Genomic DNA, 20,061 nt, shown 5'->3' with positions numbered 1-20,061 from the left:
CTGTTCAATTTGAACCTTCTTTTACTATTTCATAGAGAAACTAACACAATTTTCAGGTTCAAAAAGGTCAACGGAACTTGGGATTCCCAGCCAGTCTCCCATGTTGGTACTTGCCAAGCCTTAAGCTGCATTGCTGCTGCGATCTGACGAGAGCAGGCACATTCAGCTTAGAATGGCCGTTGACAGCAGCTATTCAATTTGAACCTTCTTTTACCATCTTTGACAGAGAAACTAACAATTTTCAGGTTCAAAAAGGTCAACGGAACTTGGGATTCCCAGCCAGTCTCCCATGCTGGTACTTGCCAAGCCTTAAGCTGCATTGCTGCTGCGATCTGACGAGAGCAGGCACATTCAGCTTAGAATGGCCGTTGACAGCAGCTGTTCAATTTGAACCTTCTTTTACTATCTCATAGAGAAACTAACACAATTTTCAGGTTCAAAAAGGTCAACGGAACTTGGGATTCCCAGCCAGTCTCCCATGTTGGTACTTGCCAAGCCTTAAGCTGCATTGCTGCTGCGATCTGACGAGAGCAGGCACATTCAGCTTAGAATGGCCGTTGATAGCAACTGTTCAATTTGAACCTTCTTTTACTATCTCATAGAGAAACTAACACAATTTTCAGGTTCAAAAAGGTCAACAGAACTTGGGATTCCCAGCCAGTCTCCCATGCTGGTACTTGCCAAGCCTTAAGCTGCATTGCTGCTGCGATCTGACGAGAGCAGGCACATTCAGCTTAGAATGGCCGTTGACAGCAGCTGTTCAATTTGAACCTTCTTTTACTATCTCATAGAGAAACTAACACAATTTTCAGGTTCAAAAAGGTCAACGGAACTTGGGATTCCCAGCCAGTCTCCCATGCTGGTACTTGCCAAGCCTTAAGCTGCATTGCTGCTGCGATCTGACGAGAGCAGGCACATTCAGCTTAGAATGGCCGTTGACAGCAGGTGTTCAATTTGAACCTTCTTTTACTATCTCATAGAGAAACTAACACAATTTTAAGGTTCAAAAAGGTCAACGGAACTTGGGATTCCCAGCCAGTCTCCCATGCTGGTACTTGCCAAGCCTTAAGCTGCTGCGATCTGACGAGAGCAGGCACATTCAGCTTAGAATGGCCATTGACAGCAGCTGTTCAATTTGAACCTTCTTTTACTATCTCATAGAGAAACTAACACAATTTTCAGGTTCAAAAAGGTCAACGGAACTTGGGATTCCCAGCCAGTCTCCCATGCTGGTACTTGCCAAGCCTTAAGCTGCTGCGATCTGACGAGAGCAGGCACATTCAGCTTAGAATGGCCGTTGACAGCAGCTGTTCAATTTGAACCTTCTTTTACCATCTTTGACAGAGAAACTAACAATTTTCAGGTTCAAAAAGGTCAACGGGGGGGGGGCGTGGTTTGGCTGCCGTCTGAGATGGTCGTGTGAGGATACAGCTCCGTCCTACAACCACCCAAACAGCGACTATACAGAGCAAATTTGGGGTCCAACTTCATCCCCCAGCACCCGGAGACCTCTCTGCCATGACTAAGAAGAGAAAGAATGTGGGAAGACCCCGCAAACTCACTGAGTTTTATTTTTCTCCCTCGTCAGCCACACAAAATGGCGCCGGCTCATCAGCGCGCCATGAAGACGGGCGGCAGGAAGATGCAGAGAACTTCTCCACACTGAAATCACCTGCGGTAGCACGATCCTCGGGACCGACTCCAACCAGCACCCCTCAGGTAAGAGAGGGTAATAAGGATCTTACCTATGCTGCAGCGTGTAATTCTCCGGGTGGGTCGCCACAGGCACGAAGCCCAGCTAAGCAAAGGCCGCGACTCCACAGTGACGCAGCTCCGCCATTGCAGGCAAATGACTTCCCGCATTCACTATCATCTGCAGAAGGTTTAGACCCATTTGCTAATTTGCCAGCATCAGAGTCCGCTGTTACTCAAGCATCCATGAAGGAAATGCTAACCATACTTCGCAAATCCTTCCAGCAAGATTTTAATTGTATGCTTAGACCTATCAACTCAGCGATCCAGGACCTGGGAGACAGGACTGATCATATTGAGTCACAATTTGGGGTCTTTGCCAGCTCCCACAATGAGCTTATTGATGCTCATTATGAACTTGAATCTGAGCTACAAGACATGCGGGCCAAAGTAGCAGACTTAGAAGACAGGTCCCGGAGGAACAACCTAAAATTCAGAGGCATTTCAGAATTAATCCAGCCTGCTGACATAACAACGTACCTGCAAAAACTGATTAAAACCATTTTGCCAGAGATCTCTGCACAAGAGTTGGCTATTGATAGGGCCCACCGAGTACCAAGGCCGAAACATCTAGACGAATCTATTCCTAGAGACATATTGGCGAGAATTCACTTCTATACGACCAAGGAAGAAATTATGAAAACATCAAGGAAAATGGCCTCCCTTCCAGAACCATATAATGAAATATCTATATATGCTGACCTCTCAGCGGCGACTCTCCAGCTTCGCAAGCGACTACAACCCATCACCAAAGCCTTGAGAGAGAACAATATCCTGTACAAATGGGGGTTCCCAGTCCGGGTGGTAATTACCAGGAATGGTGTCACCCAAGTAGTGAAAACCTTGGAAGAAGGAATTGCACTCTTGAAAAGATGGAATTTGGAATTCTCTTTACCACCAAGTACATCGGGACAACCTCCGGCTCCCATAGAAGAAGAGTGGACCACAGTATCTAGCAACAGAGGACACCGCTGACTGAAAAATAACCGGACCCCAAGGTCTATTGTTCCATGGTGGTGAGGACGACTGACCTCACAAGTATCCTGATCGGGTAACTACATGACTCTTGCTCCCCTACTTAATCCGATAGAACCACATAAGGTGGCTCTTGATAAGATCTCGGATATATTCGAGCTATTCTGCTCTTGTTTGTTCTGTTTTAAGTGTTCTATGTTTGCACAGAGTATAACCATGTATGTCTTAATATTCATGTATAAAATAAGAGGTGGTCTTTGGAATTTAGCATTTCTCCTAGGGAGTTCTCATGGCTATTAGGATAACGAGCTTAAATGCAAAAGGGCTTAACACCCCATATAAAAGGAACCAATTATGGAAAGAGGCAAAAGCTTCTAAATGTGACATCCTGTGTGTACAGGAAACCCATCTTTTACAAGAAGATGCATTCCGCATCAACCATCCAGCCTATTCAAATATTTTTCACTCCCACTTTCAGAAAAAAAGCAGGGGTGTCCTCATAGCGGTGAGAACTTCTGTGGCCCTACAGACCACGGAGATAATATGTGACCCTTACGGTAGATATGTGATAATAGTTGGCACCATTAACAACATACCATTTACTGTTGTATCTGTATATGCGCCAAATCGCAGACAGATCTCTTTTTTTCGCAAGGTTATGAGGGTCATTACAACTCACAAAAAGGGAAAACTCCTTATCTGCGGGGACTTTAACATTACCCCAGATCCAGAGGTGGACTGCACTTCCGTAACGAGGATGGCCAATAATTCTTTAAACGCAGAATTGTGGCGCTCCGAGATGTTTGACACTTGGCGCATTATCAACACAACAGAAAGGGATTATACCTTTCATTCAGTAGTTCATAACTCCTATAGTCGAATTGATCTCATATTAGTAGACAGAGAGATTTTACCCCAAGTCAAAGAGGCAAAGATAGGGTTAATTAAGTGGTCCGACCACGCTCCAGTATCCATCATGATAGATACAGGTGTGCAAGATCGGCCGACATATATGTGGAGATGTAATCCGTACTACCTGGCAAATCGAACACATAGATCCCAAATAGAGAAGGAGCTTAGAGAATACTTTGCTACTACTACCCCACATATCTCAAACCATGCGCTTTTATGGAATGCTCATAAGATATTTATACGGGGAACTTTCATGAGGATGGAACGCACAGATAATAGAATTAAGAGAGCTGAACTAAATAAATTAACAAAACAGCTGCACCAAGCTGAAATAGTTAATAAAAACAACCCCTCTCAAGAGAGCTTAAGACAGCTGACGGCTATACGTCTACAAGTTAGGAGCCTGCTTATGTCACAATATGACAAATGCCTAAGAAAGCTTAAAGCTACTTACTATTCCCAAGGGAATAAAGCTGGTAGGTTACTTGCGCAAAAGCTCAAACAAAAGCACCAAAAGGCTAGAATCCCCTTCTTATTACACCCATCTAATGGAGGTAAACTATATTCCCCTAAATCCATAGCTGACAGGTTTAAGGACTATTATGCGTCCCTATATAATCTTGCAGAGGATAGATTCACATTCCAGCCCGAAGGGAAAGCGATAAATACATTTCTCAAGTCAGCTGGCCTGGCTCAGTTAACTACAGCCCAACAAAACAACTTAAACAACCCATTCACAGTGACTGAGGTAACTAAGGCCATACATTCCTTACCTTCACAGAAAGCCCCTGGCCCTGATGGCTTTATTGCAGAATACTACAAAACATTTTCCACACTATTACCTCAATACCTTACTAATTTCATGAACTCGGCAGCAGAATCGGGTAAACTCCCAACAGAGAATCAGCAAGCTCTAATAGTAACAATCCCAAAGCCCGGGAAACCCCCTGAAATTCCTCAGAACTTTAGACCTATATCGTTATTGAACGTCGACACAAAAATTTATGCGGCGGTGCTAGCAGCCAGACTTATGCCCTATATCTCCCACCTGATCAGTGATGATCAGACTGGTTTCATAAAAGGACGCCAAGCATCTGATAACACCCGGAGAGTAATAGATATTCTGAACTGGATACATTCAAGAAAGTGTCCTGCGGTACTACTTGCACTGGATGCCGAGAAGGCGTTTGACCGAATTAACTGGTCTTACGCCTTCTCGGCACTTAGACATATGGGCATAGAGGGCTTCATATTGGACTCAATTCAAGCCTTATACTCCTCTCCCTCAGCCACGGTTTTCGCAAACGGTGCCTTATCAGACCCATTCAAGATAACGAATGGGACAAGACAGGGATGTCCCCTTTCTCCACTAATTTTTATTTTATCCATAGAGCCCCTGGCCAGAATGCTTAGGACAAACCCGGGAGTTCAAGGGGCATTGATTGGGGACCGTTCCCACCTCATCTCACTCTATGCTGACGATATCCTCCTCACATTATTAGACCCAGAGAAATCATTAGAGGAAGTAATGGATATAATCACTGAGTTTGGCAAAGTCTCCTATTATAAACTCAATACACACAAATCCCAAGCCCTCCCGCTTCACATTACTTCAGATAACCTCCATTATTTAAAGTCCAAATACACTCTAGATTGGCAATCCTCTTCGGTTAAATACTTAGGCATAACCCTCACCAAGTCCCCAGCAAGCCTGTTCACAAACAATTTTCCGCCCTTGTTGGCGGAAATATCCAAGGAATGCACCTCAATACAAAGAGGAGAATTGTCATGGCTGGGACGGATTGCAGCTTTTAAAATGCTTATGCTTCCCAAGCTAATGTACCTTTTCAGAACACTTCCTATACCGATCTCGGGCTCCTTCTTTAACAAAGCACAAACGGTGCTATCTCGATATATATGGGCTGGTAAAAAGCCGAGATTGGCGAAACATATATTAGTTAAACACAAAAGCATGGGAGGATTGGGAGTACCCGACCTTAAAGCTTATTATCTAGCCAATATAATGGCACAGGGCTCCTCATGGTTAAATGCAACAACAAAAACCCCCTGGATGCAAATCGAGTCCGCCATGATGGGAGACATTGACATTCGAAATATACTGTCTGCAGCTATATGGAACATCCCTTTGCCTAAATCCCCATCTCTTCCCATGAGGGCATTAATACAGGGATGGAAGTTCATACATGCAGGTACCCAAAATCAGCTGTCATGGGCGGACCTCCCGCTTTCTACACTAGAGATGGCTATTCCATCTACTTCTTTAGCACCATGGACCGAAAAGGGCATTAAAACCTGTGCGCAATTAATGGATGGGGAAACCCTGCTTCCGTTCAACAAGCTTAAAGACCAATTTACACTGTCTAATAATGAATTTCTCAGATATGCACAAGTTACGCACTTCCTTAAAGCTAATTTAAGGAAGAGACCCTGCTTTAACAAGGAAATCTACGCCCTAATGCCCCGCAAAGTTAAGGGACTCAAACCCTTCTATACCAAACTTACGCAGTGCATGACTTTTCAGTACACATACCCGCTGAGAATGTGGGAACGTGAGTTAGTCACTACTATATCTCCTCAAAGCTGGGTTTCTTCCATGACAATAATTTCTAAAGCGCTTAAGAGCTCCGCACATGTGGAACTAGCCACCAAAATAATGCTGCAGTGGTACTACACCCCAATCCGACTAAGCCAAATATATCCAAACTCATCCCATCTATGTTGGAGGGGATGTGGAGAAAGGGGATCTTTATCCCATATCTTTTGGGGATGCCCTCTATTACACAAATATTGGATAGAGGTATTTGACTTGCTACAACAAATATTCTCCAGAAACTTCCCCACAAATCCACTACTGGCACTCCTACTCATAGGAATCCCACAAATACCTATGCACCAAAAGAAATTGTTGGTTAAAATCCTGACAGTTGCCAAGATTCTGATTGCCAGAAAATGGAAGTCACACTTAATTCCCACCAAAGTGGAACTAATAACCGAATTAAACACAGTTTATACATACGAAATGGCTATGTCCCATGGCTTCCTGCAATCTCATGCTCCGGATCAGATCTGGAGAACATGGACTCTTTCCACCTTTTGTAATACCTAGACCTTAACACGCTAGTGTCTCTAGTGTATAACAATCCCGACCCAATGTTTAGGAACTGACTCCCAGAATATAGTAACATATAAGGAAATGGATTACTCTGTGCTCTGTTATTTGTTTTTCTTGTTTACTATTCATAGGTTATTCAATATAGATTTATAACCTACTGTTGTATCATATAAAGGTATCTTATCTTACAGTCTACAAATGTGAATCATACCTATACCAGATAATGTATGTTATTGAATATTACCAATGTACCTAGGCTGGGCTGATACCCCAGGGTAGAGACACTGCGCAAGTGGATAAGATATACAAAGTACTTGCAGGTACTTATTGAAGCAATATATTATATTGTATTGTACATTTGATACTGTTAAAATATTTTCAAATAAAAAGTATTGAAACGAAAAAAAAAAAAAAGGTCAACGGAACTTGGGATTCCCAGCCAGTCTCCCATGCTGGTACTTGCCAAGCCTTAAGCTGCATTGCTGCTGCGATCTGACGAGAGCAGGCACATTCAGCTTAGAATGGCCGTTGACAGCAGCTGTTCAATTTGAACCTTCTTTTACTATCTCATAGAGAAACTAACACAATTTTCAGGTTCAAAAAGGTCAACGGAACTTGGGATTCCCAGCCTGTCTCCCATGCTGGTACTTGCCAAGCCTTAAGCTGCATTGCTGCTGCAATCTGACGAGAGCAGGCACATTCAGCTTAGAATGGCCGTTGACAGCAGCTGTTCAATTTGAACCTTCTTTTACCATCTCATAGAAAAACTAACACAATTTTCAGGTTCAAAAAGGTCAACAGAACTTGGGATTTCCAGCCAGTCTCCCATGCTGGTACTTGCCAAGCCTTAAGCTGCATTGCTGCTGCGATCTGACGAGAGCAGGCACATTCAACTTAGAATGGCCGTTGACAGCAGCTGTTCAATTTGAACCTTCTTTTACTATCTCATAGAGAAACTAACACAATTTTCAGGTTCAAAAAGGTGAACGGAACTTGGGATTCCCAGCCAGTCTCCCATGCTGGTACTTGCCAAGCCTTAAGCTGCATTGCTGCTGCGATCTGACGAGAGCAGGCACATTCAGCTTAGAATGGCCGTTGACAGCAGCTGTTCAGTTTGAACCTTCTTTTACTATCTCATAGAGAAACTAACACAATTTTCAGGTTCAAAAAGGTCAACGGAACTTGGGATTCCCAGCCAGTCTCCCATGCTGGTACTTGCCAAGCCTTAAGCTGCATTGCTGCTGCGATCTGACGAGAGCAGGCACATTCAGCTTAGATTGGCTGTTGACAGCAGCTGTTCAATTTGAACCTTCTTTTACTATCTCATAGAGAAACTAACACAATTTTCAGGTTCAAAAAGGTCAACGGAACTTGGGATTCCCAGCCAGTCTCCCATGCTGGTACTTGCCAAGCCTTAAGCTGCATTGATGCTGCGATCTGACGAGAGCAGGCACATTCAGCTTAGAATGGCCGTTGACAGCAGCTGTTCAGTTTGAACCTTCTTTTACTATCTCATAGAGAAACTAACACAATTTTCAGGTTCAAAAAGGTCAACGGAACTTGGGATTCCCAGCCAGTCTCCCATGCTGGTACTTGCCAAGCCTTAAGCTGCATTGCTGCTGCGATCTGACGAGAGCAGGCACATTCAGCTTAGAATGGCCGTTGACAGCAGCTGTTCAATTTGAACCTTCTTTTACTATCTCATAGAGAAACTAACACAATTTTCAGGTTCATAAAGGTCAACGGAACTTGGGATTCCCAGCCAGTCTCCCATGCTGGTACTTGCCAAGCCTTAAGCTGCATTGCTGCTGCGATCAGACGAGAGCAGGCACATTCAGCTTAGAATGGCCGTTGACAGCAGCTGTTCAGTTTGAACCTTCTTTTACTATCTCATAGAGAAACTAACACAATTTTCAGGTTCAAAAAGGTGAACGGAACTTGGGATTCCCAGCCAGTCTCCCATGCTGGTACTTGCCAAGCCTTAAGCTGCATTGCTGCTGCGATCTGACGAGAGCAGGCACATTCAGCTTAGATTGGCTGTTGACAGCAGCTGTTCAATTTGAACCTTCTTTTACTATCTCATAGAGAAACTAACACAATTTTCAGGTTCAAAAAGGTCAACGGAACTTGGGATTCCCAGCCAGTCTCCCATGCTGGTACTTGCCAAGCCTTAAGCTGCATTGATGCTGCGATCTGACGAGAGCAGGCACATTCAGCTTAGAATGGCCGTTGACAGCAGCTGTTCAGTTTGAACCTTCTTTTACTATCTCATAGAGAAACTAACACAATTTTCAGGTTCAAAAATGTCAACGGAACTTGGGATTCCCAGCCAGTCTCCCATGCTGGTACTTGCCAAGCCTTAAGCTGCATTGCTGCTGCGATCTGACGAGAGCAGGCACATTCAGCTTAGAATGGCCGTTGACAGCAGCTGTTCAGTTTGAACCTTCTTTTACTATCTCATAGAGAAACTAACACAATTTTCAGGTTCAAAAAGGTCAACGGAACTTGGGATTCCCAGCCAGTCTCCCATGCTGGTACTTGCCAAGCCTTAAGCTGCTGCGATCTGACGAGAGCAGGCATATTCAGCTTAGAATGGCCGTTGACAGCAGCTGTTCAATTTGAACCTTCTTTTACTATCTCATAGAGAAACTAACACAATTTTCAGGTTCAAAAAGGTCAACGGAACTTGGGATTCCCAGCCACTCTCCCATGCTGGTACTTGCCAAGCCTTAAGCTGCATTGATGCTGCGATCTGACGAGAGCAGGCACATTCAGCTTAGAATGGCCGTTGACAGCAGCTGTTCAGTTTGAACCTTCTTTTACTATCTCATAGAGAAACTAACACAATTTTCAGGTTCAAAAAGGTGAACGGAACTTGGGATTCCCAGCCAGTCTCCCATGCTGGTACTTGCCAAGCCTTAAGCTGCATTGCTGCTGCGATCTGACGAGAGCAGGCACATTCAGCTTAGAATGGCCGTTGACAGCAGCTGTTCAGTTTGAACCTTCTTTTACTATCTCATAGAGAAACTAACACAATTTTCAGGTTCAAAAAGGTGAACGGAACTTGGGATTCCCAGCCAGTCTCCCATGCTGGTACTTGCCAAGCCTTAAGCTGCATTGCTGCTGCGATCTGACGAGAGCAGGCACATTCAGCTTAGATTGGCTGTTGACAGCAGCTGTTCAATTTGAACCTTCTTTTACTATCTCATAGAGAAACTAACACAATTTTCAGGTTCAAAAAGGTCAACGGAACTTGGGATTCCCAGCCAGTCTCCCATGCTGGTACTTGCCAAGCCTTAAGCTGCATTGATGCTGCGATCTGACGAGAGCAGGCACATTCAGCTTAGAATGGCCGTTGACAGCAGCTGTTCAGTTTGAACCTTCTTTTACTATCTCATAGAGAAACTAACACAATTTTCAGGTTCAAAAAGGTCAACGGAACTTGGGATTCCCAGCCAGTCTCCCATGCTGGTACTTGCCAAGCCTTAAGCTGCATTGCTGCTGCGATCTGACGAGAGCAGGCACATTCAGCTTAGAATGGCCGTTGACAGCAGCTGTTCAGTTTGAACCTTCTTTTACTATCTCATAGAGAAACTAACACAATTTTCAGGTTCAAAAAGGTCAACGGAACTTGGGATTCCCAGCCAGTCTCCCATGCTGGTACTTGCCAAGCCTTAAGCTGCTGCGATCTGACGAGAGCAGGCATATTCAGCTTAGAATGGCCGTTGACAGCAGCTGTTCAATTTGAACCTTCTTTTACTATCTCATAGAGAAACTAACACAATTTTCAGGTTCAAAAAGGTCAACGGAACTTGGGATTCCCAGCCACTCTCCCATGCTGGTACTTGCCAAGCCTTAAGCTGCATTGATGCTGCGATCTGACGAGAGCAGGCACATTCAGCTTAGAATGGCCGTTGACAGCAGCTGTTCAGTTTGAACCTTCTTTTACTATCTCATAGAGAAACTAACACAATTTTCAGGTTCAAAAAGGTGAACGGAACTTGGGATTCCCAGCCAGTCTCCCATGCTGGTACTTGCCAAGCCTTAAGCTGCATTGCTGCTGCGATCTGACGAGAGCAGGCACATTCAGCTTAGAATGGCCGTTGACAGCAGCTGTTCAGTTTGAACCTTCTTTTACTATCTCATAGAGAAACTAACACAATTTTCAGGTTCAAAAAGGTGAACGGAACTTGGGATTCCCAGCCAGTCTCCCATGCTGGTACTTGCCAAGCCTTAAGCTGCATTGCTGCTGCGATCTGACGAGAGCAGGCACATTCAGCTTAGATTGGCTGTTGACAGCAGCTGTTCAATTTGAACCTTCTTTTACTATCTCATAGAGAAACTAACACAATTTTCAGGTTCAAAAAGGTCAACGGAACTTGGGATTCCCAGCCAGTCTCCCATGCTGGTACTTGCCAAGCCTTAAGCTGCATTGATGCTGCGATCTGACGAGAGCAGGCACATTCAGCTTAGAATGGCCGTTGACAGCAGCTGTTCAGTTTGAACCTTCTTTTACTATCTCATAGAGAAACTAACACAATTTTCAGGTTCAAAAAGGTCAACGGAACTTGGGATTCCCAGCCAGTCTCCCATGCTGGTACTTGCCAAGCCTTAAGCTGCATTGCTGCTGCGATCTGACGAGAGCAGGCACATTCAGCTTAGAATGGCCGTTGACAGCAGCTGTTCAATTTGAACCTTCTTTTACTATCTCATAGAGAAACTAACACAATTTTCAGGTTCATAAAGGTCAACGGAACTTGGGATTCCCAGCCAGTCTCCCATGCTGGTACTTGCCAAGCCTTAAGCTGCATTGCTGCTGCGATCAGACGAGAGCAGGCACATTCAGCTTAGAATGGCCGTTGACAGCAGCTGTTCAGTTTGAACCTTCTTTTACTATCTCATAGAGAAACTAACACAATTTTCAGGTTCAAAAAGGTGAACGGAACTTGGGATTCCCAGCCAGTCTCCCATGCTGGTACTTGCCAAGCCTTAAGCTGCATTGCTGCTGCGATCTGACGAGAGCAGGCACATTCAGCTTAGATTGGCTGTTGACAGCAGCTGTTCAATTTGAACCTTCTTTTACTATCTCATAGAGAAACTAACACAATTTTCAGGTTCAAAAAGGTCAACGGAACTTGGGATTTCCAGCCAGTCTCCCATGCTGGTACTTGCCAAGCCTTAAGCTGCATTGATGCTGCGATCTGACGAGAGCAGGCACATTCAGCTTAGAATGGCCGTTGACAGCAGCTGTTCAGTTTGAACCTTCTTTTACTATCTCATAGAGAAACTAACACAATTTTCAGGTTCAAAAATGTCAACGGAACTTGGGATTCCCAGCCAGTCTCCCATGCTGGTACTTGCCAAGCCTTAAGCTGCATTGCTGCTGCGATCTGACGAGAGCAGGCACATTCAGCTTAGAATGGCCGTTGACAGCAGCTGTTCAGTTTGAACCTTCTTTTACTATCTCATAGAGAAACTAACACAATTTTCAGGTTCAAAAAGGTCAACAGAACTTGGGATTCCCAGCCAGTCTCCCATACTGGTACTTGCCAAGCCTTAAGCTGCATTGCTGCTGCGATCTGACGAGAGCAGGCACATTCAGCTTAGAATGGCCGTTGACAGCAGCTGTTCAATTTGAACCTTCTTTTACTATCTCATAGAAAAACTAACACAATTTTCAGGTTCAAAAAGGTCAACAGAACTTGGGATTCCCAGCCAGTCTCCCATGCTGGTACTTGCCAAGCCTTAAGCTGCATTGCTGCTGCGATCTGACGAGAGCAGGCACATTCAGCTTAGAATGGCCATTGACAGCAGCTGTTCAATTTGAACCTTCTTTTACTATCTCATAGAGAAACTAACACAATTTTCAGGTTCAAAAAGGTCAACGGAACTTGGGATTCCCAGCCAGTCTCCCATGCTGGTACTTGCCAAGCCTTAAGCTGCTGCGATCTGACGAGAGCAGGCACATTCAGCTTAGAATGGCCGTTGACAGCAGCTGTTCAATTTGAACCTTCTTTTACTATCTCATAGAGAAACTAACACAATTTTCAGGTTCAAAAAGGTCAACAGAACTTGGGATTCCCAGCCAGTCTCCCATGCTGGTACTTGCCAAGCCTTAAGCTGCATTGCTGCTGCGATCTGACGAGAGCAGGCACATTCAGCTTAGAATGGCCGTTGACAGCAGCTGTTCAATTTGAACCTTCTTTTACCATCTTTGACAGAGAAACTAACAATTTTCAGGTTCAAAAAGGTCAACGGAACTTGGGATTCCCAGCCAGTCTCCCATGCTGGTACTTGCCAAGCCTTAAGCTGCATTGCTGCTGCGATCTGACGAGAGCAGGCACATTCAGCTTAGAATGGCCGTTGACAGCAGCTGTTCAATTTGAACCTTCTTTTACTATCTCATAGAGAAACTAACACAATTTTCAGGTTCAAAAAGGTCAACGGAACTTGGGATTCCCAGCCTGTCTCCCATGCTGGTACTTGCCAAGCCTTAAGCTGCATTGCTGCTGCAATCTGACGAGAGCAGGCACATTCAGCTTAGAATGGCCGTTGACAGCAGCTGTTCAATTTGAACCTTCTTTTACCATCTCATAGAAAAACTAACACAATTTTCAGGTTCAAAAAGGTCAACAGAACTTGGGATTTCCAGCCAGTCTCCCATGCTGGTACTTGCCAAGCCTTAAGCTGCATTGCTGCTGCGATCTGACGAGAGCAGGCACATTCAACTTAGAATGGCCGTTGACAGCAGCTGTTCAATTTGAACCTTCTTTTACTATCTCATAGAGAAACTAACACAATTTTCAGGTTCAAAAAGGTGAACGGAACTTGGGATTCCCAGCCAGTCTCCCATGCTGGTACTTGCCAAGCCTTAAGCTGCATTGCTGCTGCGATCTGACGAGAGCAGGCACATTCAGCTTAGAATGGCCGTTGACAGCAGCTGTTCAGTTTGAACCTTCTTTTACTATCTCATAGAGAAACTAACACAATTTTCAGGTTCAAAAAGGTGAACGGAACTTGGGATTCCCAGCCAGTCTCCCATGCTGGTACTTGCCAAGCCTTAAGCTGCATTGCTGCTGCGATCTGACGAGAGCAGGCACATTCAGCTTAGATTGGCTGTTGACAGCAGCTGTTCAATTTGAACCTTCTTTTACTATCTCATAGAGAAACTAACACAATTTTCAGGTTCAAAAAGGTCAACGGAACTTGGGATTCCCAGCCAGTCTCCCATGCTGGTACTTGCCAAGCCTTAAGCTGCATTGATGCTGCGATCTGACGAGAGCAGGCACATTCAGCTTAGAATGGCCGTTGACAGCAGCTGTTCAGTTTGAACCTTCTTTTACTATCTCATAGAGAAACTAACACAATTTTCAGGTTCAAAAAGGTCAACGGAACTTGGGATTCCCAGCCAGTCTCCCATGCTGGTACTTGCCAAGCCTTAAGCTGCATTGCTGCTGCGATCTGACGAGAGCAGGCACATTCAGCTTAGAATGGCCGTTGACAGCAGCTGTTCAATTTGAACCTTCTTTTACTATCTCATAGAGAAACTAACACAATTTTCAGGTTCATAAAGGTCAACGGAACTTGGGATTCCCAGCCAGTCTCCCATGCTGGTACTTGCCAAGCCTTAAGCTGCATTGCTGCTGCGATCAGACGAGAGCAGGCACATTCAGCTTAGAATGGCCGTTGACAGCAGCTGTTCAGTTTGAACCTTCTTTTACTATCTCATAGAGAAACTAACACAATTTTCAGGTTCAAAAAGGTGAACGGAACTTGGGATTCCCAGCCAGTCTCCCATGCTGGTACTTGCCAAGCCTTAAGCTGCATTGCTGCTGCGATCTGACGAGAGCAGGCACATTCAGCTTAGATTGGCTGTTGACAGCAGCTGTTCAATTTGAACCTTCTTTTACTATCTCATAGAGAAACTAACACAATTTTCAGGTTCAAAAAGGTCAACGGAACTTGGGATTCCCAGCCAGTCTCCCATGCTGGTACTTGCCAAGCCTTAAGCTGCATTGCTGCTGCGATCTGACGAGAGCAGGCACATTCAGCTTAGAATGGCCGTTGACAGCAGCTGTTCAGTTTGAACCTTCTTTTACTATCTCATAGAGAAACTAACACAATTTTCAGGTTCAAAAAGGTCAACGGAACTTGGGATTCCCAGCCAGTCTCCCATGCTGGTACTTGCCAAGCCTTAAGCTGCTGCGATCTGACGAGAGCAGGCATATTCAGCTTAGAATGGCCGTTGACAGCAGCTGTTCAATTTGAACCTTCTTTTACTATCTCATAGAGAAACTAACACAATTTTCAGGTTCAAAAAGGTCAACGGAACTTGGGATTCCCAGCCACTCTCCCATGCTGGTACTTGCCAAGCCTTAAGCTGCATTGATGCTGCGATCTGACGAGAGCAGGCACATTCAGCTTAGAATGGCCGTTGACAGCAGCTGTTCAGTTTGAACCTTCTTTTACTATCTCATAGAGAAACTAACACAATTTTCAGGTTCAAAAAGGTGAACGGAACTTGGGATTCCCAGCCAGTCTCCCATGCTGGTACTTGCCAAGCCTTAAGCTGCATTGCTGCTGCGATCTGACGAGAGCAGGCACATTCAGCTTAGAATGGCCGTTGACAGCAGCTGTTCAGTTTGAACCTTCTTTTACTATCTCATAGAGAAACTAACACAATTTTCAGGTTCAAAAAGGTGAACGGAACTTGGGATTCCCAGCCAGTCTCCCATGCTGGTACTTGCCAAGCCTTAAGCTGCATTGCTGCTGCGATCTGACGAGAGCAGGCACATTCAGCTTAGATTGGCTGTTGACAGCAGCTGTTCAATTTGAACCTTCTTTTACTATCTCATAGAGAAACTAACACAATTTTCAGGTTCAAAAAGGTCAACAGAACTTGGGATTCCCAGCCAGTCTCCCATGCTGGTACTTGCCAAGCCTTAAGCTGCATTGATGCTGCGATCTGACGAGAGCAGGCACATTCAGCTTAGAATGGCCGTTGACAGCAGCTGTTCAGTTTGAACCTTCTTTTCCTATCTCATAGAGAAACTAACACAATTTTCAGGTTCAAAAAGGTCAACGGAACTTGGGATTCCCAGCCAGTCTCCCATGCTGGTACTTGCCAAGCCTTAAGCTGCATTGCTGCTGCGATCTGACGAGAGCAGGCACATTCAGCTTAGAATGGCCGTTGACAGCAGCTGTTCAATTTGAACCTTCTTTTACTATCTCATAGAGAAACTAACACAATTTTCAGGTTCATAAAGGTCAACGGAACTTGGGATTCCCAGCCAGTCTCCCATGCTGGTACTTGCCAAGCCTTAAGCTGCATTGCTGCTGCGATCAGACGAGAGCAGGCACATTCAGCTTAGAATGGCCGTTGACAGCAGCTGTTCAGTTTGAACCTTCTTTTACTATCTCATAGAGAAACTAACACAATTTTCAGGTTCAAAAAGGTGAACGGAACTTGGGATTCCCAGCCAGTCTCCCATGCTGGTACTTGCCAAGCCTTAAGCTGCATTGCTGCTGCGATCTGACGAGAGCAGGCACATTCAGCTTAGATTGGCTGTTGACAGCAGCTGTTCAATTTGAACCTTCTTTTACTATCTCATAGAGAAACTAACACAATTTTCAGGTTCAAAAAGGTCAACAGAACTTGGGATTCCCAGCCAGTCTCCCATGCTGGTACTTGCCAAGCCTTAAGCTGCTGCGATCTGACGAGAGCAGGCACATTCAGCTTAGAATGGCCGTTGACAGCAGCTGTTCAATTTGAACCTTCTTTTACTATCTCATAGAGAAACTAACACAATTTTCAGGTTCAAAAAGGTCAACAGAACTTGGGATTCCCAGCCAGTCTCCCATGCTGGTACTTGCCAAGCCTTAAGCTGCATTGCTGCTGCGATCTGACGAGAGCAGGCACATTCAGCTTAGAATGGCCGTTGACAGCAGCTGTTCAATTTGAACCTTCTTTTACTATCTCATAGAGAAACTAACACAATTTTCAGGTTCAAAAAGGTCAACGGAACTTGGGATTCCCAGCCAGTCTCCCATGCTGGTACTTGCCAAGCCTTAAGCTGCATTGATGCTGCGATCTGACGAGAGCAGGCACATTCAGCTTAGAATGGCCGTTGACAGCAGCTGTTCAGTTTGAACCTTCTTTTACTATCTCATAGAGAAACTAACACAATTTTCAGGTTCAAAAAGGTCAACGGAACTTGGGATTCCCAGCCAGTCTCCCATGCTGGTACTTGCCAAGCCTTAAGCTGCATTGCTGCTGCGATCTGACGAGAGCAGGCACATTCAGCTTAGAATGGCCGTTGACAGCAGCTGTTCAGTTTGAACCTTCTTTTACTATCTCATAGAGAAACTAACACAATTTTCAGGTTCAAAAAGGTCAACGGAACTTGGGATTCCCAGCCAGTCTCCCATGCTGGTACTTGCCAAGCCTTAAGCTGCTGCGATCTGACGAGAGCAGGCACATTCAGCTTAGAATGGCCGTTGACAGCAGCTGTTCAATTTGAACCTTCTTTTACCATCTTTGACAGAGAAACTAACAATTTTCAGGTTCAAAAAGGTCAACGGAACTTGGGATTCCCAGCCAGTCTCCCATGCTGGTACTTGCCAAGCCTTAAGCTGCATTGCTGCTGCGATCTGACGAGAGCAGGCACATTCAGCTTAGAATGGCCGTTGACAGCAGCTGTTCAATTTGAACCTTCTTTTACTATCTCATAGAGAAACTAACACAATTTTCAGGTTCAAAAAGGTCAACGGAACTTGGAATTCGCAGCCAGTCTCCCATGCTGGTACTTGCCAAGCCTTAAGCCGCATCGCTGCTGTGATCCGACAAGAGCACGCACATTCAGCTTAGAATGGCCGTTGACAGCAGCTGTTCAATTTGAACCTTCTTTTACTATCTCATAGAGAAACTAACACAATTTTCAGGTTCAAAAAGGTCAACAGAACTTGGGATTTCCAGCCAGTCTCCCATGCTGGTACTTGCCAAGCCTTAAGCTGCATTGCTGCTGCGATCTGACGAGAGCAGGCACATTCAGCTTAGAATGGCCGTTGACAGCAGCTGTTCAATTTGAACCTTCTTTTACTATCTCATAGAGAAACTAACACAATTTTCAGGTTCAAAAAGGTCAACGGAACTTGGGATTCCCAGCCAGTCTCCCATGCTGGTACTTGCCAAGCCTTAAGCTGCATTGCTGCTGCGATCTGACGAGAGCAGGCACATTCAGCTTAGAATGGCCGTTGACAGCAGCTGTTCAGTTTGAACCTTCTTTTACTATCTCATAGAGAAACTAACACAATTTTCAGGTTCAATAAGGTGAACGGAACTTGGGATTCCCAGCCAGTCTCCCATGCTGGTACTTGCCAAGCCTTAAGCTGCATTGCTGCTGCGATCTGACGAGAGCAGGCACATTCAGCTTAGATTGGCTGTTGATAGCAGCTGTTCAATTTGAACCTTCTTTTACTATCTCATAGAGAAACTAACACAATTTTCAGGTTCAAAAAGGTCAACGGAACTTGGGATTCCCAGCCAGTCTCCCATGCTGGTACTTGCCAAGCCTTAAGCTGCATTGATGCTGCGATCTGACGAGAGCAGGCACATTCAGCTTAGAATGGCCGTTGACAGCAGCTGTTCAGTTTGAACCTTCTTTTACTATCTCATAGAGAAACTAACACAATTTTCAGGTTCAAAAATGTCAACGGAACTTGGGATTCCCAGCCAGTCTCCCATGCTGGTACTTGCCAAGCCTTAAGCTGCATTGCTGCTGCGATCTGACGAGAGCAGGCACATTCAGCTTAGAATGGCCGTTGACAGCAGCTGTTCAGTTTGAACCTTCTTTTACTATCTCATAGAGAAACTAACACAATTTTCAGGTTCAAAAAGGTCAACGGAACTTGGGATTCCCAGCCAGTCTCCCATGCTGGTACTTGCCAAGCCTTAAGCTGCCGCGATCTGACGAGAGCAGGCATATTCAGCTTAGAATGGCCGTTGACAGCAGCTGTTCAATTTGAACCTTCTTTTACTATCTCATAGAGAAACTAACACAATTTTCAGGTTCAAAAAGGTCAACGGAACTTGGGATTCCCAGCCAGTCTCCCATGCTGGTACTTGCCAAGCCTTAAGCTGCATTGCTGCTGCGATCTGACGAGAGCAGGCACATTCAGCTTAGAATGGCCGTTGACAGCAGCTGTTCAGTTTGAACCTTCTTTTACTATCTCATAGAGAAACTAACACAATTTTCAGGTTAAAAATATCAACGGAACTTGGGATTCCCAGCCAGTCTCCCATGCTGGTACTTGCCAAGCCTTAAGCTGCATTGCTGCTGCGATCTGACAAGAGCAGGCACATTCAGCTTAGAATGGCCGTTGACAGCAGCTGTTCAGTTTGAACCTTCTTTTACTATCTCATAGAGAAACTAACACAATTTTCAGGTTCAAAAAGGTCAACGGAACTTGGGATTCCCAGCCAGTCTCCCATGCTGGTACTTGCCAAGCCTTAAGCTGCATTGCTGCTGCGATCTGACGAGATCAGGCACATTCAGCTTAGAATGGCCGTTGACAGCAGCTGTTCAATTTGAACCTTCTTTTACTATCTCATAGAGAAACTAACACAATTTTCAGGTTCAAAAAGGTCAACGGAACTTGGGATTCCCAGCCAGTCTCCCATGCTGGTACTTGCCAAGCCTTAAGCTGCATTGCTGCTGCGATCTGACGAGAGCAGGCACATTCAGCTTAGAATGGCCGTTGACAGCAGCTGTTCAGTTTGAACCTTCTTTTACTATCTCATAGAGAAACTAACACAATTTTCAGGTTCAAAAAGGTCAACGGAACTTGGGATTCCCAGCCAGTCTCCCATGCTGGTACTTGCCAAGCCTTAAGCTGCAATGCTGCTGCGATCTGACGAGAGCACGCACATTCAGCTTAGAATGGCCGTTGACAGCAGCTGTTCAATTTGAACCTTCTTTTACTATCTCATAGAGAAACTAACACAATTTTCAGGTTCAAAAAGGTCAACGGAACTTGGGATTCCCAGCCAGTCTCCCATGCTGGTACTTGCCAAGCCTTAAGCTGCAATGCTGCTGCGATCTGACGAGAGCAGGCACATTCAGCTTAGAATGGCCGTTGACAGCAGCTGTTCAGTTTGAACCTTCTTTTACTATCTCATAGAGAAACTAACACAATTTTCAGGTTCAAAAAGGTCAACGGAACTTGGGATTCCCAGCCAGTCTCCCATGCTGGTACTTGCCAAGCCTTAAGCTGCTGCGATCTGACAAGAG

General features: G+C 45.0%; 56 pseudogenes; all 56 read right to left on the bottom strand.

Annotated features, from left to right (window-relative positions):
- Positions 1-65: 65 nt before the first annotated feature.
- LOC140081966 (5S ribosomal RNA) lies at positions 66-184 on the bottom strand (annotated as a pseudogene).
- Positions 185-254: 70 nt separating this feature from the next.
- Positions 255-373, bottom strand: LOC140101910 (5S ribosomal RNA; annotated as a pseudogene).
- A 70-nt stretch (positions 374-443) lies between these two features.
- LOC140088149 (5S ribosomal RNA) lies at positions 444-562 on the bottom strand (annotated as a pseudogene).
- Positions 563-632: 70 nt separating this feature from the next.
- Positions 633-751, bottom strand: LOC140081335 (5S ribosomal RNA; annotated as a pseudogene).
- Positions 752-821: 70 nt separating this feature from the next.
- Positions 822-940, bottom strand: LOC140101908 (5S ribosomal RNA; annotated as a pseudogene).
- A 6,246-nt stretch (positions 941-7,186) lies between these two features.
- Positions 7,187-7,305, bottom strand: LOC140101907 (5S ribosomal RNA; annotated as a pseudogene).
- Positions 7,306-7,375: 70 nt separating this feature from the next.
- Positions 7,376-7,494, bottom strand: LOC140095587 (5S ribosomal RNA; annotated as a pseudogene).
- Positions 7,495-7,564: 70 nt separating this feature from the next.
- Positions 7,565-7,683, bottom strand: LOC140094527 (5S ribosomal RNA; annotated as a pseudogene).
- A 70-nt stretch (positions 7,684-7,753) lies between these two features.
- On the bottom strand, positions 7,754-7,872 carry LOC140089958 (5S ribosomal RNA; annotated as a pseudogene).
- Positions 7,873-7,942: 70 nt separating this feature from the next.
- Positions 7,943-8,061, bottom strand: LOC140095747 (5S ribosomal RNA; annotated as a pseudogene).
- Positions 8,062-8,131: 70 nt separating this feature from the next.
- LOC140084512 (5S ribosomal RNA) lies at positions 8,132-8,250 on the bottom strand (annotated as a pseudogene).
- A 70-nt stretch (positions 8,251-8,320) lies between these two features.
- On the bottom strand, positions 8,321-8,439 carry LOC140101906 (5S ribosomal RNA; annotated as a pseudogene).
- A 70-nt stretch (positions 8,440-8,509) lies between these two features.
- Positions 8,510-8,628, bottom strand: LOC140078451 (5S ribosomal RNA; annotated as a pseudogene).
- A 259-nt stretch (positions 8,629-8,887) lies between these two features.
- On the bottom strand, positions 8,888-9,006 carry LOC140084511 (5S ribosomal RNA; annotated as a pseudogene).
- A 70-nt stretch (positions 9,007-9,076) lies between these two features.
- Positions 9,077-9,195, bottom strand: LOC140082150 (5S ribosomal RNA; annotated as a pseudogene).
- A 251-nt stretch (positions 9,196-9,446) lies between these two features.
- On the bottom strand, positions 9,447-9,565 carry LOC140097587 (5S ribosomal RNA; annotated as a pseudogene).
- A 70-nt stretch (positions 9,566-9,635) lies between these two features.
- LOC140089957 (5S ribosomal RNA) lies at positions 9,636-9,754 on the bottom strand (annotated as a pseudogene).
- Positions 9,755-10,013: 259 nt separating this feature from the next.
- Positions 10,014-10,132, bottom strand: LOC140084510 (5S ribosomal RNA; annotated as a pseudogene).
- Positions 10,133-10,202: 70 nt separating this feature from the next.
- Positions 10,203-10,321, bottom strand: LOC140101905 (5S ribosomal RNA; annotated as a pseudogene).
- Positions 10,322-10,572: 251 nt separating this feature from the next.
- On the bottom strand, positions 10,573-10,691 carry LOC140097585 (5S ribosomal RNA; annotated as a pseudogene).
- Positions 10,692-10,761: 70 nt separating this feature from the next.
- LOC140089956 (5S ribosomal RNA) lies at positions 10,762-10,880 on the bottom strand (annotated as a pseudogene).
- A 259-nt stretch (positions 10,881-11,139) lies between these two features.
- LOC140084509 (5S ribosomal RNA) lies at positions 11,140-11,258 on the bottom strand (annotated as a pseudogene).
- A 70-nt stretch (positions 11,259-11,328) lies between these two features.
- LOC140101904 (5S ribosomal RNA) lies at positions 11,329-11,447 on the bottom strand (annotated as a pseudogene).
- A 70-nt stretch (positions 11,448-11,517) lies between these two features.
- Positions 11,518-11,636, bottom strand: LOC140078450 (5S ribosomal RNA; annotated as a pseudogene).
- A 259-nt stretch (positions 11,637-11,895) lies between these two features.
- Positions 11,896-12,014, bottom strand: LOC140094352 (5S ribosomal RNA; annotated as a pseudogene).
- A 70-nt stretch (positions 12,015-12,084) lies between these two features.
- Positions 12,085-12,203, bottom strand: LOC140082149 (5S ribosomal RNA; annotated as a pseudogene).
- Positions 12,204-12,273: 70 nt separating this feature from the next.
- Positions 12,274-12,392, bottom strand: LOC140078700 (5S ribosomal RNA; annotated as a pseudogene).
- Positions 12,393-12,462: 70 nt separating this feature from the next.
- LOC140083784 (5S ribosomal RNA) lies at positions 12,463-12,581 on the bottom strand (annotated as a pseudogene).
- Positions 12,582-12,832: 251 nt separating this feature from the next.
- On the bottom strand, positions 12,833-12,951 carry LOC140081334 (5S ribosomal RNA; annotated as a pseudogene).
- A 70-nt stretch (positions 12,952-13,021) lies between these two features.
- LOC140101903 (5S ribosomal RNA) lies at positions 13,022-13,140 on the bottom strand (annotated as a pseudogene).
- A 70-nt stretch (positions 13,141-13,210) lies between these two features.
- On the bottom strand, positions 13,211-13,329 carry LOC140095586 (5S ribosomal RNA; annotated as a pseudogene).
- A 70-nt stretch (positions 13,330-13,399) lies between these two features.
- On the bottom strand, positions 13,400-13,518 carry LOC140094526 (5S ribosomal RNA; annotated as a pseudogene).
- Positions 13,519-13,588: 70 nt separating this feature from the next.
- Positions 13,589-13,707, bottom strand: LOC140089954 (5S ribosomal RNA; annotated as a pseudogene).
- Positions 13,708-13,966: 259 nt separating this feature from the next.
- On the bottom strand, positions 13,967-14,085 carry LOC140084508 (5S ribosomal RNA; annotated as a pseudogene).
- Positions 14,086-14,155: 70 nt separating this feature from the next.
- LOC140101901 (5S ribosomal RNA) lies at positions 14,156-14,274 on the bottom strand (annotated as a pseudogene).
- A 70-nt stretch (positions 14,275-14,344) lies between these two features.
- Positions 14,345-14,463, bottom strand: LOC140078449 (5S ribosomal RNA; annotated as a pseudogene).
- Positions 14,464-14,722: 259 nt separating this feature from the next.
- Positions 14,723-14,841, bottom strand: LOC140101900 (5S ribosomal RNA; annotated as a pseudogene).
- Positions 14,842-15,092: 251 nt separating this feature from the next.
- Positions 15,093-15,211, bottom strand: LOC140097584 (5S ribosomal RNA; annotated as a pseudogene).
- Positions 15,212-15,281: 70 nt separating this feature from the next.
- LOC140089953 (5S ribosomal RNA) lies at positions 15,282-15,400 on the bottom strand (annotated as a pseudogene).
- Positions 15,401-15,659: 259 nt separating this feature from the next.
- LOC140085824 (5S ribosomal RNA) lies at positions 15,660-15,778 on the bottom strand (annotated as a pseudogene).
- Positions 15,779-15,848: 70 nt separating this feature from the next.
- On the bottom strand, positions 15,849-15,967 carry LOC140101899 (5S ribosomal RNA; annotated as a pseudogene).
- A 70-nt stretch (positions 15,968-16,037) lies between these two features.
- On the bottom strand, positions 16,038-16,156 carry LOC140078448 (5S ribosomal RNA; annotated as a pseudogene).
- A 440-nt stretch (positions 16,157-16,596) lies between these two features.
- Positions 16,597-16,715, bottom strand: LOC140081333 (5S ribosomal RNA; annotated as a pseudogene).
- A 70-nt stretch (positions 16,716-16,785) lies between these two features.
- LOC140084507 (5S ribosomal RNA) lies at positions 16,786-16,904 on the bottom strand (annotated as a pseudogene).
- Positions 16,905-16,974: 70 nt separating this feature from the next.
- Positions 16,975-17,093, bottom strand: LOC140101898 (5S ribosomal RNA; annotated as a pseudogene).
- Positions 17,094-17,344: 251 nt separating this feature from the next.
- On the bottom strand, positions 17,345-17,463 carry LOC140101896 (5S ribosomal RNA; annotated as a pseudogene).
- Positions 17,464-17,722: 259 nt separating this feature from the next.
- On the bottom strand, positions 17,723-17,841 carry LOC140090710 (5S ribosomal RNA; annotated as a pseudogene).
- Positions 17,842-17,911: 70 nt separating this feature from the next.
- On the bottom strand, positions 17,912-18,030 carry LOC140101895 (5S ribosomal RNA; annotated as a pseudogene).
- A 259-nt stretch (positions 18,031-18,289) lies between these two features.
- LOC140084506 (5S ribosomal RNA) lies at positions 18,290-18,408 on the bottom strand (annotated as a pseudogene).
- Positions 18,409-18,478: 70 nt separating this feature from the next.
- On the bottom strand, positions 18,479-18,597 carry LOC140082148 (5S ribosomal RNA; annotated as a pseudogene).
- Positions 18,598-18,848: 251 nt separating this feature from the next.
- Positions 18,849-18,967, bottom strand: LOC140101894 (5S ribosomal RNA; annotated as a pseudogene).
- Positions 18,968-19,036: 69 nt separating this feature from the next.
- On the bottom strand, positions 19,037-19,155 carry LOC140096066 (5S ribosomal RNA; annotated as a pseudogene).
- Positions 19,156-19,225: 70 nt separating this feature from the next.
- Positions 19,226-19,344, bottom strand: LOC140086612 (5S ribosomal RNA; annotated as a pseudogene).
- Positions 19,345-19,414: 70 nt separating this feature from the next.
- LOC140101893 (5S ribosomal RNA) lies at positions 19,415-19,533 on the bottom strand (annotated as a pseudogene).
- Positions 19,534-19,603: 70 nt separating this feature from the next.
- Positions 19,604-19,722, bottom strand: LOC140098154 (5S ribosomal RNA; annotated as a pseudogene).
- Positions 19,723-19,792: 70 nt separating this feature from the next.
- On the bottom strand, positions 19,793-19,911 carry LOC140091601 (5S ribosomal RNA; annotated as a pseudogene).
- Between the last annotated feature and the right edge of the window lie 150 nt (positions 19,912-20,061).

This window comes from Engystomops pustulosus, chromosome 9, assembly GCF_040894005.1.
Source record: "Engystomops pustulosus chromosome 9, aEngPut4.maternal, whole genome shotgun sequence".
Lineage (NCBI taxonomy): Eukaryota > Metazoa > Chordata > Amphibia > Anura > Leptodactylidae > Engystomops > Engystomops pustulosus.
Note: the sequence above shows the minus strand (reverse complement) of the source record. Positions and strands in the feature narration are given on the sequence as shown.